This window comes from Typopeltis vanoorti, chromosome 17 (assembly GCF_054136105.1).
Source record: "Typopeltis vanoorti isolate ZY-2024b chromosome 17, IOZ_Tvanoo_1.0, whole genome shotgun sequence".
Classification (NCBI taxonomy): Eukaryota; Metazoa; Arthropoda; class Arachnida; order Uropygi; family Thelyphonidae; genus Typopeltis; species Typopeltis vanoorti.
The window spans coordinates 49433806-49456926 of NC_143565.1; the positions used below are offsets into that span (position 1 = coordinate 49433806).

Genomic DNA, 23121 nt, shown 5'->3' on the forward strand with positions numbered 1-23121 from the left:
AAAAGTATACTAGAAAAGTTGATCAAAAAGAGAATTCAAGAAGAATGGGTGGATAAGAATATGATATTCTATGAGGGGGGGAGCATGGCTTTGTGATAGATCGGTCATGCTTAGTAATCTGACTTTTTATAATAGAGTGACAAGTGAGTTGGATAAAGGGAATAGCTACATGATAATACTGCAAAGGCATTTGACAAGATACCACGTGGAACTCTGTTATGCAACCTGCAACAAATAGGGATGGATATGAAACTAGTGACATGGATTAAAGGATGGCTGATGGATGGATACCAAAATGTAGTATATGGAGCAGCACAATCCAGGAGAAGGCAGGTGACTAGTGGTGTGCAGGGCTCTGTGCTTGGACCACCGCTGTTTAATTTGTATATAAATGATATAGGAAATAATTTGAAGGGAGATATTCAGTTGTTTGTTGATGATGTAAAGTTGGGTAGTATAATATTTAATCAAGGTGATGTACAGAGTTTGCTAGATGATTTGAATGGCTGACAGTATGATCAAAACTTAATGTATGCCAATTTAATGTGGAAAAATGTCAAGTTACGCATTTTGGGATACAAAGATCACAAGCTGTGTACCACATTGAGGGAACTATACTCCAGGAAGTGAAGCCAGAGATTTGGGGTAGAGTAGATAGAGTTAAAGTTTAGAGGGCATATTACTAAAGTAGCCAGAGTAGCTCACAGGATTACTTGGTTATTGAAGAACACACTAACAAGCAGAGATAAGAGAGTTATAATTTTTTTTTTTTTTTTTTTTTGATAAAGCCTCAATATGACCACATCTGGATTACTATGCTCTGGTCTGTTCACCTGAGTTTCTTGGGGATGAGGAAGTGAAGTGGATCCAGAGGCAAGTCTGTGGTCTATGGAATTCTTCCTATGAAGATAGATCGAGGGTTTATGGAGTACAAATGTTGGTTGATAGGTGAAAAGGGGGAATATGATAGAAACATGTAAGTTACTTGAAATAATTTTATAGGATTGATGCAGGAGGAAATGTTTTAACATCTAGCTAGAGGGAGCAGAACAAGAGGTCATCCCTGGAATTTGGGTAAGTGTGTGGTTAGTAAGGGTGTGAGGACTAGATCTTTCACTTGGAGAGTGGTGAATGAATGGAATGGGTTGCTCTGAATCATTTGTAAGTGCTTTGTCTATTAACGGTTTCAAGGAGAGGTATGACAGATATTGTGCTGATAGTTTGTTTCTCCCATGATGAGTCTTAGGACTCCATGGAGGTGCCTATGCAATAATAATAGTAATAACATGTTTAACCTCCCTCTTCATTTTCATTAACTCTTGCCTAACCGCTTTAACTTTATTTCTGGTATTATCACTGCCAGGACTTCCATTCATTTTCTGATTACCCCTGGTGATACTATTCTCATTTTTGGAATGCTCTAGTCTGTCATTGCATTTTACTCACACATGCTAATACTTTCCTTCTTCTCATTTAACCTAATAGTCCATAAACCTTTCACATTTTTTGAACATGCATGTAACAATTTTCAAAGCATATACACTGTGAAAAACCCAAGGAAAAACTTGATCTCCGAGTTAAAACTTTTTGTGCTGATAACATGTGCTTCCTTACTGCCACCATTTTTGAACTGTCAACTATCTTGTTAAACCAAAGAGCAACAACTGAAACCAACAAAATCAAAATCAGTGCCTATATCAAATCTTGCACTTACACAAAAGCACCATTACAAAAAAACTACACAGTATAATTTGAAATAGCAAAACACTGTTTCTTAGCACAGTTCAAATACACAGATATCTCTCCTCGTGACACTTTTTTGCACGTAAGGTACCTCAGCACATGTATATTGCTAGATATTCTGGGAATGATACCATTGATGAAAACTTCAATAAAGATCAAAACTGGTCTTACTAGTGATCCTTCCCATAATCCATAGCAATATATTGCTATGCATTATGGGAAGTATGCTGTACACAGTGGGATACTGATGCAACTGATGTGAAGTCAACAGTCACTTATATAGAGACTGGTAAAATTAGCCTCAGCCTAATCATGAAGATGCTTCATGTGCAAACTTTTATTTGGATATGCTTGGGTAAAGTATTAAAACAAGAATTTTGTTTTTACATGACACCCACTCATGAAAAGTTGTAAACCTATAGTACATTAATAAAGTGCATGGGCTAAGGATTTTTTATTATCATTATTTTTAATTAATCTGGAAACCCTATCTAGAGACCAAGCATGGAACTTTTTCAAACCACTTTAGGACTCCAATAAGCAGGCTGGTGGTGTCACACTGAGCAATGAAATTCATCTCCCACTTAAAGACAACTGCAAACATCCAAGCCCATGGTGGGATTCAAACCTGCAGCATATTGCTTGGAGAGTAGATACATTAACCACTGGCCAATCAGGCCAGTGAATATAATTTAATTTTAATAAAATTAGTTTAATCCTTTATCCAAGTGTAAGCAAACAAAGTTTGCACCTTAAGTATCTTCAGGACTGAGGCAACTCGTGGCAAAGGTGGACCAAGCTCTCATCACTCCTTCAGTGTCTCCCATAATGCAAAGCACATCTCCTTGCGGACATGTATAATGCTATGCATTAAGGGAAGGGCCACTACCTAGACTGGTTTCGGCCTTTATTGAATGTTCAAATACAGGTCAAACTCCAAAAACTCAGCGTTGTTCCTCTCAGTAATAGGCTCACCCTGCCACTAAGAAGAACTCTCAGAACCAGTTGGCTCTACACAGTGGCAGGCTCACCCCACCACCGAGCAGAGCCGCTCATATCTCATCCGAGGGGTAACAGCAACAGCCGTACCTCAGTTAACTTCACGGGGTACAGTATTGCCATTCATTACCCCCACCCCACTCAGGACCTGGATGACAGCAACAACCGAGCCTCAGTTCAAACTTTATGGGCTTCAGCATTGCCATTCATCACCCAAGCTTCGAACTGGTTTTGACCTTTGTTGAGGTCTTGTCAGTGGGAGCCAGACCCAGAAGTGGTGACACTAAGGCAGAAGCAATGGAGAAGTCATATTTACCTATACGAGTTGCCAAAAGGTATACCACCTTATTGTTAAATTACTCTGGATTTAGAGAAAGATGTTGGAAGTTTTTTTCCCACTTGGTTAGACTATAATAAATTTAGTTTAATCCTTTATCCAAGTGCAAGCAAACAAAGTTTGCACCTGAAGTATCTTCAGGACTGAGGCAACTCATGGCAAAGGTGGACCAAGCTCTCATCACTCCTTCTCTCAGTGTCTCCCATACATGTCCGCAAGGAGATGTGCTTTGCATTATGGGAGACACTGAGACTAGTGATGAGAGCTTGGTCCACCTTTGCCCCAAGTTGCCTCAGTCCTGAAGATACTTCAGGCACAAACTTTGTTTGCTTACACTTGGATAAAGAATTAAACTAAATTTATTATAGTCTAACCAAGTGGGAAAAAATTTCCAATAATTTAATTTTGTTTTCTTCATCATTTACTAAGAAATCGATGTTATTTAAGAATTGTTGAACTGTGTATAATATTTGTGTATAAATATTTTTGTATTTGTGCTACTAATGAGGTGTATTGTGAAAAAACAGACTGAAGGATTAGTCTTCAGTAGAATTATGTACAATGGCATCAAAATTATTATTATTATGTGACACTTCCAGGGAGTCCAAAGACTCATCAATGGTGGATACCTACAACTCTATCTACACCACTCAATTCACCACCTACAACGAACCGCAACTATACCAACGCCATCTACTGCCAACCACCAGCACTAGTATTTTCAGACAATCACAAACATCTATGTTCATTGCAGGATTCAAACCCGCATCCTTTTGGCTGGAGAGCAGATACGCTAAACTCGACCAACCAGGTCGGCATTGCCATTTTATTTAATGACATTAAAATTAAAAATGCCATTTTACTTAATCATCATCATCAGTTGCATCAGTCTTGGGACTGGTAGCTCAGCAGCAATTTCCTCCATTCCGCTCTGTCATTGGCTTTCTTCTTAACCTCCTGGTAACTCCTCAAACCTGTGCTGTCTTTGACTTCGTCAAGAAAGCTTTTCCTTGTTCTGCCTCTTCTTCTTTCCCCCTCTATTTTGCCTTCAGTTATTCTTCAGTTATTCTTTTCACAAGTCCATCATGTTGAAGTATATGTCCAAACCACCTATCCCTTCTAATTTTGATCAATTTTATTAGGGTTCTTGTTTCGTTTATCTCTCTTAGGACTTGTTGGTTTGATTTTTTTTCTGTCCATTTTATTTTGTTCATGCGACGCCAACACCACATTTCAAAAGCCTCCAATCTTCTTACATCTTCTCTGCCTAGAATCCAGGTTTCACATCCATACAGTGCAATGCTACATATCAATGTCTTTACTAATTTTTTTTTTCAATTGTAGGTTGAGGTTTCCTGTTAAAATGCTTTTCATCTTAGAGAATTGGGCTTTTGCGTTGTTTATTCTTGATCTTATGTCTTCTTTTGTTCTGCCATCTTCTGTTATTAGGCTTCCTAAATATTTAAAGCTTTTCACTTGTTTTATTTGTTCCCTGCTGATGTCTATATGCTCTGTATTGATAGGGATTTTGCCTGTAACAATGATTTTAGTCTTATCTGGGTTAATTTTCATTTTATATTTTTCAAGGTTAGTATTTAGTAATTCTAGCATTGTTTTTAAAGTTCTTCTGTTTTCTGGTACAAGGGCTATGTCATCAGCAAATCTTATACATGACTTGCTCACCATTTATTTTTATGCCACTATTTATTTTATCTTTAGTTTCCTGAATGGCCTTTTCAATATATAAATTAAATAAAAGTGGTGAAAGTATACATCCTTGTCTTACTCCACTCCTGATATTTATTATTTTCTCCTTATCGTTAATTTTAATCCGTCCATTTTGATTTTTGTAAATTTGATAAATTATTTTCCTATCCCTCAAATCTATGCCGATATTAGTTAGACAATTTAGGAATATTTGCTGGTTTACTTTATCAAACGCTTGCTCTAAATCAAGGAAGCAAATGTAAGTATTTTGACTAAGTCTAATCTTCTCTCTATTATTGTTCTTAAAGTATTGCCACTCTTGTTCCTTTATTCTTTCTGAATCCAAATTGGTCTTCATCCAATAGACAATCTATTTTTGAATAATTTTTAGCAGAATTTTGCTAACATGTGGGATTAAAGCTATTGTTCTAAATTGGCTGCATTTTTTTGCATTATTCTTTTTTGGCATTATTCATTTTTTTGCATTATTCATTTTACTTAATGAAGAGCCAAATAGCAATAGGCTTGACAAAATTTGGTTCATTATGAACTCCAACTAATAAATGCATTTTAAAATCTATTCATTAATATGCAGAATACTGAAAACATTGCACAAAACAGTTTTTGCACATTACAAAATCATGTTCAGGCACTTTTCAGTTTTCATACAGATTTCCCAAGTTATTTAATAAACACTCGCAAAGCATTGAAAAATGTAGCATTGAAAAACTCATTCTGAAGAATTAATATCAACCAGGCAGACAAGTGGATTAACTTATTAAATGAGAGAGTGAGAATATTGTTATAACTGAATTTTCTTAATCATTATAAGTTTCAGTTTAATAAAATGTTTTGTTATCAACCTGTGCATAAGTTTCAGTATCCTCAATAAATGTCAGCAACACAGTTTGATTGTACTCAAAATAAACCATTACTACTACAAATAAGTGGCCACAATGCAGTATAAGGTTAAACTAAAAATAGAGAATTAAGTTATATTCTTTACTATCCTGTATACGATTTTGCATACTGAGAGAAAATACAAAATGATCAGGAATAATCGGCAAGCTTAGTAGAGTTAAAGAAGTGACCACTGTGTAACTTCTCATCATAGTCATGCATACAAAAGGTAGAACGTCATATCTGTAATTTACACAAAAACTGAAATAACAAAATAATAAAATAAGCAAAGTTATTGTTTAAGAGTCTAGTGTTGTATAATATTAAATTACTTTTATAATGTTTAATTAATTTATTAATTGAGGTGTATGTTTAGCGTCTTGAAGAACAGGCTCAGGGAACATTGACAGTTCAGGAAATTGAGGAAAAGCAGCAAAAAGCAGAGGAAAGGAGACAAGAGGTAAAACTTTTCTGATATGTTTTACTGTATTGCATATGCATTATTATTATTTGAAAAAAAAAAAAAAAATCATTATTGACCTTTTTTGGAGAATATGTCTGGAATTTGTGGACACACACACACGCACGCACACAGTGTACATCTTATAATAGCCAGTTTATCTTTGTTATTAATGGATGGCCTTTTCAATATTATCTTTGTTACTTTAAAGCAAATAGAGCTTTGAAGTAAACAAGAATGTTTTTGTTATGATAGTGTCTCTAATAATAATAGAAATAATAAAAATTATTTTTACATTAAATTATCACATCTATTTATGCACATACCAGCCTTCAGTCAATTGATGCACACAGACGTTCTGTTTATCTCTACTAGCCTTCTCAGCAATCTCATTCCTGATTGTCTTTGGGCTACAGTTATGCCTCTTAGACAAGCAATGCAGATTACTTTTCTGCTGATTAAACACCTGGGATATCTCACTTTTTGAGAAACCATTCAGCTCTGCTGTTTTCAGAATTGTGGCTCCAGCCAGATGGGCACCTACAATAAGACAGCCCTTTATCAAACTCTGAAAGATCCTTTATTTTTCCCATTGTGATCAACATTATTCATGATTACTGACCAGCAGAATTCTTAAATAATTGCCTAGAACATGTGGTGATGCACATAACTAAGTATTTTGTATATACTCTGCATAAGTGACATTTACATATGTCTGCATAAAGATTCCTAATTCAGTGGCCGGTATGTGTATAATGGAATTCAGGTATAAATACAAACTAACAGCTAGTTTCAGTAGACTAACAGAGAAAAGCTTCACAGTTTATAGGTGTAAATACTACAAGGTATGCTGACGTTAATAAAACTCTTCCATTTTTAAGAATATATTAAGCTTATTATTTTTTCTTATTACATGGGCATCTCCATGGAGACTCAAAGAAGTGACATTTACATATGTCTGCATAAAGATTCCTAATTCAGTGGCCGGTATGTGTATAATGGAATTCAGGTATAAATACAAACTAACAGCTAGTTTCAGTAGACTAACAGAGAAAAGCTTCACAGTTTATAGGTGTAAATACTACAAGGTATGCTGACGTTAATAAAACTCTTCCATTTTTAAGAATATATTAAGCTTATTATTTTTTCTTATTACATGGGCATCTCCATGGAGACTCAAAGAGGAGAGGCCCCTAAACATTTCATCAACTACTAATCATCATTCACACAATATCTGTCATACTTCACTTTGATCTCATTCACCAACAGAACATTTACAACTGATTCAGGCAACTCATTCCAGTTACTCTCTAAGCAAAAAAAAATTATAGTTTATTACTCCTTCAAAAGTCGTGCACTGAAAATTTTCTAGTATATTAATCACATAAAAATCTTTTTAAGTAACTTTTATGTGTCTGTCATATCTTCCCTTTGCCACTTATCAACCAATTTCTGTAACCCACAACTTTTCAACCTGTCTTCATAAGGAGCATTCTACAACTGCCACCAACTTGGTTACTGACCTCTGGATCCTCTCCAACTCTTCTTCATCCCCAAGAAACCCGGGCAACTAGATGTGTGCATAATAGTACTGATGAGGCTATATCAAAGCCTTATAGAGGGGTATACTCATACCTTTTTATGACTTCTGAACTTTTAATTTGTAGTCCACCAGTCCTCCCCCTACACACACACACACACACACACACACACACACACACACACACACACACACACACACACACACACCTCAAATCCCTAGCCCATTTCCATCAATGTAGTACACAGTTGGCAGTCTAGATCTGTGCATAATAGTACTGATGAGGCTATATCAAAGCCTTATAGAGAGGTATACTCATACCTCTTTATGACTTCTGAACTTTTAATTTGTAGTCCACCAATCCTCCCCCTACACACACACACACACACACACCTCTAATATCCCTAGCCCATTTCCATCAATGTAGTACACAGTTGGCAGTCTTTGATCCCAAAATGCATAAACATTACACTTTGCTGCATTACATTAAACCAACAGTCATTCTCCTTTGCCCATACTGTTGCTCTATTTAAATCCTTATACAGGTGATGTAGTGATCTTCCTCCAAGTTCACTACATCACCTTTATAATTATTGCTCTACTAATTTTGCAACATCAGCAAACAGTGTAAACTTCTCCTGATATCATTATTGTACAAATGTATAAAGTAGAGAGGAAGAGAGAGTTTGGAAGAAATAGTCAGGGATGCCAGTGAGAGAAGGATGAATGAATCTGTTCGAAGGATCATATATGGAGATTCAATGATTTGGGATGTGCAGAGTAGAGTAATAGAGGTGGAGATTCAATGATTTGGGATGTGCAGAGTAGAGTAATAGAGGAGTGCTTGCCAGGTGGAACAATAGAGAGTATGGCAATAAAGAGACAGGTGAAAATGTAGAGGAGATGATAGTAATGGTTGGTACAAAGAACCTGAGAGGTAGTGTGAATCATTTACCGAGCGCTTTAAGATTAATGTTAGGGATAGTGCAGCAGAAACGTGTCAGAGGGAAGATAGTTATTCACATTGCTCCAGTATGATAATACAAAGTAGAGGAGAAGAGCAATGATAATTATTCTTGTTGAGAGACTTATACGCTGGTTAAACATGATAACTAATATTTAAGGCATTGACAGTATATACTAGAAATATAAATTAAATAAACTTTAATATATACTTTCCGATATTTCGGCAAACGTCACGTTGCCATCTTCTTGGGAACTTAATACAAAGACACGTGCACACAAGTACTAATAACAGCAAATGAGACTGAAGCTAGGAAGCTAACGTTTTCCTAAAGTCCTGATGGTGCCCCCTGGCGGGCTATATTGGTAGTTCTTGGCCTTTGGGCTGCAGTTCTTCTGATAAAAGTTTCCCAAATTTGGGGCAGTCTCATGCATCCAAATTTGTTGAGGTTTGGCATGTTCCTAAGGGCCGAGGCTGATTCCATGAATAGTCTTTCATACTTGAACTTGCTGCGGTGTATTACTGTGGCTTTCTTCCATCTTATTCTGTGGCGAGTATCCAGAGCGTGGTCTGCAAGCCCAGAGTGGCTGTACTGGTGAAATCGGATGTAATCCTTGTGTTCTGAGATTCTGATATTTGCTGTCCTGCCTGTTTGGCCAAAGTAGGACAATTTACAGCTGCAAGGGACCTGGTATATACCAGGTAGGTCTAGGGGAAGTGGTTGGTCTTTAGTGGAGCAGATAAGGGATGCCAGTTTTCTATGTGGTCTGTAACAAGTGGTCAAGTCATGTTTTTTTAAGATTTTATTGATTTTTTTCGGGGGTGCCTCGGTGTAGGGAATGGTGATGGATTTAGAGTAATCTTTTTTGTGAAGGGGAGGGGGTGGTGGGTTGTGGATAACTGGGCTAAGTATTTTTTGGAGGGGGTAGCCATTGGCTGAGAAAGTGTCACAGATGTGATTTAGTTCAGTGGTTAGGGCTTGATCATTTGAACAGATTATTTTTGCCCTGTTGAATAATGTCTTAATAACTCCATATTGTTGTGAGGGGGGGGGGGTGATGGGATTGTTGGTGAATGTATCTGCCTGTATGGGTGGGTTTTCTATAAACTGAGAAAACCAAGGTTCCATCAAGTTGGTGGGTGACTAGTGTGTCTAGGAAGGGGAGGTTATTGTTTTCCTCTTTTTCCAGGGTGAACTTGATTCTAGGGTGTTGGTTGTTTAAGTGTGTTAGGAAGGAGAGGAGTGAATCCGGGCCATGTGGCCAAATAGCAAAAACATCATCAACGTAGCGAAGCCATATGGTAGGTTTTTGTGGGGCTGAGTTTGTGGGGTCAGTTTTGATGTCTCCTCCCTATTCACGAATGTCTCCCTCAAAGAAACCGAGCTAATCCAAGCTAAATTTCCTCCCGATATCTCAGCCCTATTTCAGTTTACAATGAACTCAGGCTATTTCGTTTGGCAGGAAAAATTCTACAAACAGATAGAGGGGACAGCCATGGGTTCACCACTTTCCCCACCCTTGGCCAACTTCTTCATGGAGACGTTTGAAGAGAAAGCCTTAAACTCAGCCCCACAAAAACCTACCATATGGCTTCGCTACGTTGATGATGTTTTCGCTATTTGGCCACATGGCCCGGATTCACTCCTCTCCTTCCTAACACACTTAAACAACCAACACCCTAGAATCAAGTTCACCCTGGAAAAAGAGGAAAACAATAACCTCCCCTTCCTAGACACACTAGTCACCTGCCAACCTGATGGAACCTTGGTTTTCTCAGTTTATAGAAAACCCACCAATACAGGCAGATACATTCACCAACAATCCCATCACTCCCCCCCTCACAACAATATGGAGTTATTAAGACATTATTCAACAGGGCAAAAATAATCTGTTCAAATGATCAAGCCTTAACCACTGAACTAAATCACATCCGTGACACTTTCTCAGCCAATGGCTACCCCCTCCAAAAAATCCAAAAAATACTTTACCCAGTTATCCACAACCCACCACCCCTCCCCTTCACAAAAAAGATTACTCTAAATCCATCACCATTCCCTACATCCGAGGAAAAAATCAATAAAATCTTAAAAAAACATGACTTGACCACTTGTTACAGACCACATAGAAAACTGGCATCCCTTATCTGCTCCACTAAAGACCAACCACGTCCCCTAGACCTACCTGGTGTATACCAGGTCCCTTGCAGCTGTAAAATGTCCTACTTTGGCCAAACAGGCAGGACAGCAAATATCAGAATCTCAGAACACAAGGATTACATCCGATTTCACCAATACAGCCACTCTGGGCTTGCAGACCACGCTCTGGATACCCGCCACAGAATAAGATGGAAGAAAGCCACAGTAATACACCGCAGCAAGTTCAAGTATGAAAGACTATTCATAGAATCAGCCTCGGCCCTTAGGAACATGCCAAACCTCAACAAATTTGGATGCATGAGACTGCCCCAAATTTGGGAAACTTTTATCAGAAGAACTTCAGCCCAAAGGCCAAGAACTACCAATATAGCCTGCCAGGGGGCACCATCAGGACTTTAGGAAAACGTTAGCTTCCTAGCTTCGGTCTCATTTGCTGTTATTAGTACTTGTGTGCACGTGTCTTTGTATTAAGTTCCCAAGAAGATGGCAACGTGACGTTTGCCAAAATATCGGAAAGTATATATTAAAGTTTATTTAATTTATATTTCTAGTATACACTGTCAATGCCTTAAATATTAGTTATCATAATGAATGAGATGATAGCAAGAATGTGTAGGAATAGAGGTCTGGAATATGTGGATCTATGGGATACATTTGAGGATAGAAGAGAGCTGTATGCAAGAGCTGGATTACATTTGAATGCAGGCATTTAGAGAGAGAGACTGTTGTTTCTAGGCAAGTGAGTGTGTGTCAAAGCTGGGAAAGTAGAACTGCAAGGGTGGAACATAGCAGGAATGACCCTGTGGTCTCAGAGCCAGGTGGAGTATGAGGGGAGTAAAAATGGCTCTAAGAATACTGGCAATGCACTGCTTTCTATATACAAATGCTAGGAGCATTAGAAATAAAAGGAATAAGTTTGTGGTATTGATTGACTCAATCTCTCTAAAGATTGAGTATAAATAATGGTAATCAGTGAAAGTTGATTAATTGAGGAAGATATTGTAATGGGGGATAGAAATTGAAGGGTAGCATATTTTGGCAGGATAGGGAAGGTAAATGTGGTGGTGGAGTGGTACTTATAAGAGATGAATTTTGCTCTCTCTGGGTGGAGTCACATTGGAAATAACACTAATGCTTTGAGAGTATACGATGTGCAATAGATGTTTATAAGACAATATTTAGTGGAATATTGCTATAGTGATGAGCAGGAAAGGTTTATCAAATTAGTTTGGCAAGCACAGAATGAGTGATCATTATGGGGTTTCAACTATAGCAATTTCTGGATTTCTTGAAGCACTACTGTCTTAGGCAGCATGTGGAGGAAGAACATGAGGATCAAGAGTTTTGGATTTGGTTATAGCATCAGAGGATCTGATTGCGACTGAGATGTCATACTTGCCCCCAGCTGGTGAGAGTGACCATGAAGTCTTGGCTTGGAGGATGAATAGGCACATAGAAGTATCATGGCAGAAGGATGTGGAATTATAGGCAGGCAATTATCATAGACTTAGAAACCAGGTTGCAGCAGTACAATGGATGAAAGAATTTGAAGGAAGGGAGGTCAGTATCACATGGGAGATATTGAAGAAGAAATAGCTTTTTCTTTGGTATCTCCCATGTTTGACATTGTAGATAGCAACGATAGATTTTATACCTCAAGTGAAGAAGATAAAGCGATTTGGATTCAAATGGATGACAAGAGAAATTAAAGAGGAATTGCAGATGAAAAAGAGTTTATGGAAGACATATAAAGAGAGGTAGAAAACAGCTGCATGAGGAATATAAGACTCAGGCTAGGAAAACTCATATTGACTAGTACTATAAGGAGAGAAAAAAGAGAGTACAAGAGGAGAAACACTGTAATCCAAGGAGAATCCCAAGGAGTTTTTTTGTTATGTGGCAAGTAGGTGGAAAAATTATTGTGGATGGATTAGCTTGCTGGATGGAGATGGGACTTAGGTAACCAATGCATATAACATAGTTCAGCTATTTATAATCATTTTAGAATGTTCCATCTTGGAACAGCAGGCTTTATTCCTAGAGGAATAAGGAGTGGTGAAATGTTAAAAGTGAAGAAGAGGATATATTCCAAAACTGAATATGCTAAATGTCAGTAAGACGGGGGGGAGAGACTAGATGTAATTTCACCATGCGTTTTAAGGGAATGTGTTGTGGAACTGACTGGGCCATGAACTTGGCTGTTTAAAGAAAATATTAACACAAGAGAAGTTCCTGAAGAGTGGAAGGAAAATAAGATAATACCAATGCATAAAGGTGGTGGTAGAATTGAGGTATCTAATTATAGGCCTGTGCATATTTCTTTTATAGTTGTTAAGATTTTAGAGAAATTGGTAATAACTTGTATACAAAACTAGGCAGATGAGGACAATATTATTTATGCAGGTTAGCATGGATTTCTTAAAGGACACTCTTGTTTTTGTAACCTAGTTACTTTTTACAAGAGAGCAACACAAGCAGTGGATAACAGTAAGGCATACACTATCATTTTTTGGATTTTGCAAAGGCATTTCACAGGCTACCATGTAATAAGAAGCTGCAACATGTGGGTTTGGATATTGGGTTGGTAGATTGGATTGGTAACTAGCTTTCTGATAGATATCAGATAGTTGTATATGGGAGAGCAATGTGGGGAGAATAGGAAGGTTACAAGTAGAGTTCCACAAGGTTCAGTACCAGGACCATTACTGTTCAATCTTTATGTCACTGGTATTGTCATGGGACTACAGAGAAATATTCAGTTGTTTATAGTTGTTTATGATGTGAAGCTTGGGAGAGTAATTAGTAATAGCGCTCATGCATTGGGCTCTTCAAGAAGATTTGAATAAGCTGGATAAGTGGGCATATGAATAGGGATGTCTGTTTAAAGCAACTAAATGTAAAGTTTTGAAATTTGTGATTCACAGATAGGATGCTTCATACTTCCTTGGTGATGGAATTATACTGGAAGAAGTGGAAGAAACAAGGGATCTTGGGATGATTGTACTTGGAAATTTGAAGTTCAGAGGACATATTGCAAAAGTTTTGAAGATATCCCAGAGAATTGCTGCGATACTGAGGAGGACACTGACACAAGAGATAAAAGGGTGGTGGTCCCATTGTATAAATGAGAGGGTACAGAGACAGATAACCAAAATGATATCATCACTCTACAATGTCGATTACGAGGATAAACTGAGAACATATAGGCTGCAGAATTTGGCAGATAGAAGATAAAGGGGATATATAATCGAGACATTTAAAGGTGTCGAAGGGTTATTATCAGATTAACACCAAGGAGATTTTTGATATGGTAGAATGAAGGAAGGAACAAGGGAAACATCACCAGAAGTTGCAAAAGGAAGTAGTAAGTAAAAAATAAGTTTTCTGCATGGAGAGTGGTAGGAGCATGGAATGTATTGCCTGAGAGAGCAGTGAAAGTGCAAAACAGTGGATGAGTTTAAGGAGTGGTGTCCTGTGACTCCATGGAGATCAAGAAAATAATAATCATAATAATTAAATAGGAGTAGCCTGAGTACAGAGCCCTGTGGCACCCTGCTAGTGGTTGGCTTTCTCCAGTGCTCTACTCCTCCATAAATTATTCCTTGAGCCTAATCCATCAGCTACCCTTTTATCCACATCACCACCAGTTACAAAATTTTAACACTGTCCAAATTGAAACTCAAACTACTACTCATTTCTATTTTATGGAACAGCATGATTGTTTCTAAGAGACTCATCTGCAGTTATTTAATGCAACATCAAAACAATTTTTATCCAATACTTGAGCCATTCACATTTCAGATTTTCCAATTTTTGTTGGAAGTGAAAAAAAAAAAAAAAGGTTGTTGCTGCTGAATGTGAACATTCTTTTTGTATTATGATAAAAAACATATACTTTGGTTGGTATATCATAACATAAGTTTCTTCTTGCCAGAAGCAGTAGAACCATTTTCTTATATTCCAGATTCTAGAAGAAAAACGAGAAGCAGCCCGACAAGCACAGCGCATCTTCCAAAAAGGGGATGAAACAAAAGAAGAGAATGGTGAGGCCACAGAAAATGGCAACAAAAACGAGGAAGAAGAAAATGCACAAGCAGCTGAATAAGGTAATGAAAATTTCTGAATATAAACAAGAAACTGCAAGGGTAAACATTACACAAGATAACGCTGTAGGTGACAGTGCTGTGTCATACTTATAAACATGCTATTAAGATAAGTAATCTTTTACTCTTATAAAAAATTTGAGCAAGATAAAGCAGTAGTTAATTTAGATTAACACTTATTTAATTAGTAATTTAATGATTATATTAAGTTGTAATCTAGTGGTTTTCGAATTTTTTAAAGAGATGCTTTAAAAAAAAAAAAAAAAAAAACTTGCATCTCCCCTCACCCCCTATGCTTTTCATGAACCAATACAGACCAATAGTTTTCTTAGCATGTATTTTATTCTAGTAAAAAGATGCTCTTCAGTGTTTTGATAGTACACAATTATACTTTGAACCAAAAATAGAAGACAGTATACAATGTGGATTGTGCAAAATAATTGTACATTGGAGAATTTGAAATATTGTTGGATATTGAAATCAATATCCGACTCGCACATACAAGAGGTCACAGGACCTACAGTATATCAGTGCCATGTGTAAGCAAGAGAATAAGAAGAAAGAAGAAATCTGTTTACATATTTTCTTTGAACAACTGAAAATTACAGTGGAAGGCAGAGTGGGTGAGGCCTTTCCAAAGAATGGAAGTAGATGGAATAAAAAAGTAGGCAGAGAAGTTTGTTCAGCAAGTTTCAAACTGGACTGTAAAAGAGTGTTGGTTAACAGCAGTTCTAACAAGAACTGCTTATGATTTTGGAGGAAAGTCAAGGATTAACAGTGGCCAATTCAGCAGAACACTGTCCATGAAAGTACCTGTAGAATAGACATAAGACAGAAACTGAATACCTGTGGGAGAGGATTGAAGTGGATCTGTGAGACAGGGTTCATTAATTAACTGGATAGCCCTCTTCTGGATATGTTGCACCACCCCAAATATGTGAGTAATATTCCATTGTTGGGAGGATTTGGGATTTGTATAGAGTTGGCAACTGTAAATGTGTGAAGTAGTGTCTTTCATGGAAAAATATACAGAGTTTTTTGGGGGCTACAGAAGCTATGATTGAAATGTGTTTGTGCCAGGAAAGCTGGAGATATACACTCATGTTCATGGAAACTGCATCACTTGCTGTAACCATGCTTTTTTAGTAATTAAATTTGAACCTATATGAAAGGGATAATAACACAATAATTGTCACAAATGATGAAGAAGGTAAAATAACATTCTTCTTTTTGATTTATATTTGGCTTTTTGTAGTGCAAGATTAGGAAATGACAACAAATTTGGGATTTGTATAGAATATGTATTTTGTATTTCAAAATGGAGTGGACAGGGATATTTTCACTGGAAAAACAAATACTGATATCAAAATTTAGTTTGACTACACAGTTTTACTAACAATCAAAGTTAAAAATTCACTTTTTACTGTTTAATATTTTGTGGGTCCTCCTCTTGCCTTTATTACAGCTTGGTATTGGCGAGGCATTAACGAAATTAATTTCCTGATGGATGAAACTGTTAATTCATGGTTCCATACTCTTATAATGGCTTCTTGGAGCTTCTGAAGTTTTGGTTTCTTGTATATTTCAGTCTCCATTTGGTACCACAAATTCTCAATGGGGTTGATATCTGGGCTGTTTCCTGGCCATGGTAGTCGCTGAATCGAGTGTTCATTGAGCCACTTATTAACTGCAACAAATATTAAAGCATTTTTAAGTACTAAACTTAATTCCTCTGTACATTTTAGGGTTATAATATCATTACTTATGCATTTTTGCCCTATAACAAGGGCAGAGTTATCCTGAAAGATGCAGTTCGTCGTTACAGTAAAGTCACTGATAGTAGACAGCAATTCTTCTTCTAAAATTTTCTGGTACACTTATGCATTCACTGAATCTTTTGTGAAATGCAAGCAACCAGCCATGATATGACATGCAGTCTCCAGATCATCTGACTGGCTGAGAATTTGACTGTTGATGCCAAACAGTCAGGGTTGAATTTTTCCCCTGATTGTCTGTCTGCCATCAGCTCCCTGCAGGTTAAGCTTTTTCTTAACAAAAAAATTACTCTTTTTCACTGATCAGGGGCCCATTTGGCATGCTCTTTGCACCAATTTGACTGAGCCAATCTTCTTTTTTTTTTTTAGTTAACATGAACTTCTTTTTAGGGCACCTGGCTATTAGTCCCTGTCAAATGAGTCTTCTCCTGACTGACAGTTACAGAACTTGCCAAACTCCTGTTTGTTCTTCCCAATCCTTATTCAGTTCTCCAGACAACGCACAATGATTTTTGAGGTAGATCCACTTTAGAACTTGATCTTGAAATGGTGTAGACAGTGGCTTTCTTCCCACTCCTCCTTCTTCTTCTTCTTCCTTTCAGCAGAACCAGTGTCCTTCACTTTTGACAGCAGCTGACCACAATAGATTAACTACAGGACATCCTTTTAGCTAGTTCACAAAAAGAATAGCCTTCTCTATTTAAAGCTTAAATCACACTTTTTCTATGAGATGTTAACTACACTTAATTAGCCATAGCAATCGCAGCACAAAAATGTGAAAACTAGCTCTTGCTGTCTATTTATAGCACAAGAGGAAGAGAGTGGGTGAAAGTATAACACCCTGGAGTACTCCTGCACTGGTGGAGAAATCTGAGGAAAGGACACCATCAACCAAGACAGTCAGTGACCAGTGAGAATGTTGGCTGCAGAGTGTGGAAGGTAGATAATAGAATGGCAAGTTGCTAAGTAGGCTTCTGTGCCAAACCCAATGAAACGCAGAGAGTGACTTTATGAGTTCCTCAGAATTTTTCCATGCCTTAAGTCCAGAGATGGGTGGTGAAAGTTAAATCAGCTGTGGATTGGAAGTGGTAGAATTCATATTGCTGGTTAGTTGGTAGGTCTCCAGATGGGATAGAATTTGGCTGTTGATGACTTTTTCCATGGTTTTAGAGAGAACAGAAGTGAGAGCAATTGGACAGTAGTACATTGGCTGACTTTAGGAATGGACTGGATGTGGGCCTCTTTCCATGCTGTAGGGTAGATGCTAGTTGAATAGGAGAGATTGAAGAGGTGATAGAGGGTAGGTGTTAGTTCTGGGACACAATAGGTGGGAAACCATCAGTACTGGATGCCTTATTTTTGTGTTCAGGTTATTAAGAATTCTTCAGGTTTCTTTCTGGTAGAAGAAACCTATGGGTGATATGGAGTGAGCAGCTCTTGGTAGAGTGGTGGGAACTGTGCCCAGGTCATCAATGCAGGAATTGGAAGAGAAGAGTGATGTTAGTAAGTTGGCCTTGTCTTTAGGTGAGATGACTACGGTACCACCTGGATGTGAGAGTGGTGGAAATATGGGTGGACAAAAGTTGCAGCCAGTGGTGGCCTTGGCAAGAGGCCAGAAAGCTCAACTGCTATTTGAACAGAGGCAAGTTTGCAGCATTTTGCTGTTTCAAAATCTGATTTGGATTTGTTGATAATTCTTTTACAGCTGTTGCGAGCTGCACTATAGATGGAATGAACAGCTGAAGTTTTGGTCTTGAACCACTTGTGATATACAAAGCTTTGAGCTTTTTTTCTTTTACTGCATTAGAACTTTTTTTTTGAAAACCAATTCTTGGATGGTTGCTGGAGGTTTTGAGTGGAATGAGGGATGAAGGCCTTTATCCCTGTGAAGATGATTTTTGTTATTTGGTCTGAGCAGGTATTTGGATCAGGAGAACTGAAACAGTAATTGGTAATGGGAAGGAGGAATAAAGGTCATTCTATTTGACAACCCTTGTAGTACCAAAGGACACATGACTAAGAACTGGTGGGTGAAGTTGTTCCATGGCAATGGAGGCTTATACCAGATTGTTATCCAAGGGAACCAACATTTACAGTATTGGAAGGGGAGCTTGTTACGAAGAGATGAAATGTGTTGGCAGATTGGAGGGGACTGTCAGGTATTCTGATAAAGAGATTGCCAATGATCTGTGTTAGGCTGTTTGTAATTTCAAATACTTCAGCATTGCAGCTGCTTGATTAGTGAAACCGGAAAAGGGAAGCAAATTTGAAAAGTTGATGTTGAAATCCCCAAGAAGGATGACTTCACTATTAGGGTATTTCAAATGTAGAAAATCGAGATGTAGTTTAGAGAGAGAGAGAGCTGAAAAGGTCAGTGGTTAACAACATTTGGAGAGCAATAGGGACAGCAAGTGAAAGTGGTAGGTTGTTTTCGTAGAGAAATTTTGAGACAAAATAGATCAAACAAGGGGGGGGGGCCCTTGAGTTTTGCAGTCTCTGATGTCAAATATTGGTATTGATGAATGCACAAGTGCTGCCCTTGTATCATTATGGGAGGTATGTAATGTGTAGTTTGAGCAGTTGAGGTTGTTAGCTGGTGTAGATGACTGTAGAGTGGTAGTAGTAGTACACATTGTTTATGTTGCTGTTTAGGCCACGAATGTTAGTAAAGCAGATATGGATGCTTTTTTGGGATAAGAATTGAATTAATTATTATTATTACATGACACCTCCAGGGAGTCCAAGGACTCATTGTGGGAGGGCATGATACTCTATTTCACTAAATGCATCTCATCCTCTCCACTACTACTACTTAATTCTCCAATTACGACACTACTACCATCAACGCCATCTATCGTCCATCATCACCAACAACAGTATTTTTTGTCTGTAAATTGCATGTGTTCTGAAGACCGATTTGTCTGTATGTGGGATTAAAAACCCTGCTACCATCGTATGAGATCGGCTAACTTACCTTCAACTGAAAAAGCCCATATAAGGATTCCCCTCGTTACGATGAGAATCAAACCCCAGTCTTTTCCAATCTAAGTGCGCAATGTTCTGCTGTTCTTCCAATTGCATTAGGGCGGCTATAATGTCTTTTTTTGGTTTGGATTTTTGTTTTTTATGAATTTTTTTAAAACTAACTTTTGTGGGAGAATTTTTATGATCCATAGTACAGTGTTATGTTTCTTTGAATTGTATTTGAATTCCTTCCCACTATTAAACATGAAGAGAAGGAAAGGAAAAGGAGCATGCAGTGAAAGATGACAGACTCACAAACATATCATCCACACAGATGGAGTCCAGTTTCCTGTTCATACGTGGCCTTAACATTTTTCCCTGCAATCACTTTACTTGATCTCCCTTCAATCATGAACTGGCAAAGTAAATGGTAGCAGGATTTGATGTTAGCTGATCCAGTGGCCACCCTGCAGAACCATTTTATTGCTGTACCCTTTTATGGAGGAAGGTCTGGACCCCTACACTGTAAGTGGAATGTCAACGAGGATATCACTCTCACTGCATGTAAGGAAAGAGAAGGAGGACCGAAACCAGAACCCTTGCCCTAAATGACCAAACATGGCACTTTAGGCCATGTTTGGCAACTGCAGGCCACTCCAGGCTTCCAATAAGCAATGTGGGAGTAAACCAGGCAATGAAAGCTATCTACCACCTAGGAATATTGAGTACATGTGGGAGGTGTACTCACAAACAAAAAAGGGAGTTTTCAAATTGTGCTATTTCAAACAGCACAATTTGAAAACTGCTGAGCTAATATATTCTAAAGACTATTGGGATAATGTCCCACCTCTTCTGATGCTGGATTAGCTCTCTATTTTAGAATAGGAATTATTTAGCATTGCTTAGCAATGCCAAACTGGCAATTTTTCTGCTAACTCCCTTCTTTTTTGTGAAAGAATTAATACTGTGCATTTTAATTACTGTATGTTGGCATATGAGACAATGTCCTAGCTTGTCCCAATGTGGGGTAAACCAGGCAATGAAAGCTATCTAACACCTAGAAATATCGAGTACATGTGGGAGGTGTACTCACAAACAAAAAAGGAGTGCAAACAGCACAATTTAAAATCTGCTGAACTCTATCATACCATGGCAACAGACTCACAACTTTTACTTTCTCACTCTTTTTGTATGCACTAGCAACTTGTTTGTGTCTTCTTGCATACCACAGTTGTCATCTGTTAAATCATGGTGGTTTTGTGAAGGGTAGGTCTTGCCTTTAGTAATTAGTTTATATTTTTATAATATAATAAAGTGACAATGGAGCTACTCAGTGATATTGCTAGACTTTGCAGAAGCTTTTGACAAGATTCCACATAGAACTCCATTGCATAAATTGGAGCAAATGGGGATGGATATGAATCTGAACTGGATTAGAGGGTGGCTGATGGATAAATACGAAAGAGTGGGTTATGCATTCATTGAGTCCAGGAGAAGGCAAATGACCAGTGGTGTACCATAGGACTCAGTACTTTGTCCTCTGTATAATTTGTACATCAGTGATATAGGAAATGATCTGACAGGAAATATTCAGTTGTTTGCTGATGATGCTAGCCTTGGAAGAGCAAGGAAGGCTTAAATAGATTAGTAGTCAAAAGTAATTGGCTGCTAGTTTAATGTGGCCAAGTGTAAGATCATGTACTTTGTGAAGAGATCACAATCTGTATACTATATTGATGGAACTAAACTGCAGGAAACTGATGTGGATAGGGACGATTGTGGACAAGGAATCGAAGTCTAGAAGGCATACTGCAAACGTAACCAAAAACAGCACATCAGATTACGTGGTTGTTAAAGAACTAACAAGCAGGGATAGAGAGGTTATTGTTCTACTATATAAGGCTTTAATAAGGCCACACTGGACTTCTGGATACCTAGATTCAGTGGGGAGGATTCAGAGGAGAGTGAGAAAGATTGTGGCAGGTTTATGGCATGCTCCCTGTGAGAATAGATTGGTCTGTGGGCTTCAAAAACTAGATGCTAAGCAAAAAAGAGGAGACATGATATAAGTTATTAAAGGGGTTTTATAGGATTGACACTGAAGACTTTTTTTCAGTGCATGATAGGAAGGGAGAGAACAAGGAGTAACCAGTGGAAATTGTATAAGTGTGTTAATTTATTTAACAGTATCAGTTCACAACACAAGAATAACAAGAAATAATTAATATTATTATTTTTTTATTTTTTATGTTGATCCCACATATGAATGGTCATAGACCTACACCACTACAGTGCCATGTGTGGGCAAGTGATTAAGGAGAAAAATGTAACCTGTTGATATGTTTCTTAAAGAGTGGGCAGTTATACTCAGTGGGAAAAACAGGGAAGATTGTCCCAAAAAAATGGAAGTGGATGGAATGAAGTAAGCTGGTGAGAAGTTAGTTTGGTGTATTCGAAGCTAGATATTGTATGAGTTTTGGCCAGTGGCTGCTCTAGTTCTTCTGTGATTAGAAGAAAGTGGAGGAATGGTAGCAGCTAAGTCACAGGAGCAATGCCCATGAAAGCATCTATAGAAAAGGCACAGTGCTGAAACACAGCACCAATGATAAAGTGAATGAAAAGAGTCTGTGAGGGAAGAGTCATCTGTTAAGTGGATGTCCTCTTCTGAATATCATCAAGAATTCTTAGAAAGGTCTTGGGTGCTCCACCCCAAATGTGGGAACAGTACTCTAAATTTGGACAGATCTGAAACTTACAGTAAAGTTGAGATTAAGAGAAACAATGTTTAAAACAGAAAAGAACACCAATCTTTTTAGAGGCTAAGGAGTATGTTTGTGTCAGGTTAAACTGGATGTGACATTCAACCCAAAAAGAGAAAGTTGATTTTGTAAGAAAACTGGAACTATCAAAAATGAGAGGGGATGAGGAAGGATTTTTTTTGTGGGTAATAAGACTTGAGTTTTTTTGGCATTGAAATTTACGTTGTGTTCAGCTTATTTCAGGATGTTGAAGAGGTCAGTGTTCAAGTCACTGATCATGAAAAATCTTGAGGCATCTAACGAGTATTTAACTTATTTGCTGATATTTCACTTGTATTATATCCAGCACAAAATTAATTTGTTACAGTACACAAACAGCAACAGTTTAGTTAACAGTGGGCCCAGTTTAAAAAAATTGTAAAGGACAACACAAGAAACTAAAGTCCTAATTGGCACCATCAGTTGTTGGATAAAGAGAGAAAAAAAGTATTAATTTGATTTTAAAATGACTGTCTCTCAGTTTTTTGGTAAATTGATACAGCCATACTCGTTGAGTTTAGGGAATGTTTTAAAGCTGGAGCTGATTCCAAAAACAATCTCACTTATGACTTTGGTGTAGTAATTTTTTTCTTCCATTTGATCCTGTGTAAAAGGTTATCCAAGGCATGGATACCAACCATAGTTGTGACAGCAGATGTATTTTTCTGTTCTT

General features: G+C 37.7%; 1 protein-coding gene across 1 annotated transcript in view; it reads right to left on the reverse strand.

Annotated features, from left to right (window-relative positions):
• Nucleotides 1-16519: 16519 nt before the first annotated feature.
• The window catches only part of LOC150097375 (serine/threonine-protein kinase Sgk1-like), a 163959-nt gene continuing 157357 nt past the window's right edge, over nt 16520-23121 (reverse strand). Inside the window, exon 11 of the mRNA XM_090407384.1 lies at nt 16520-16598. The gene's annotated coding sequence lies outside the window, so the exon portion shown is untranslated. The remainder of the gene's footprint in view (nt 16599-23121) is intronic.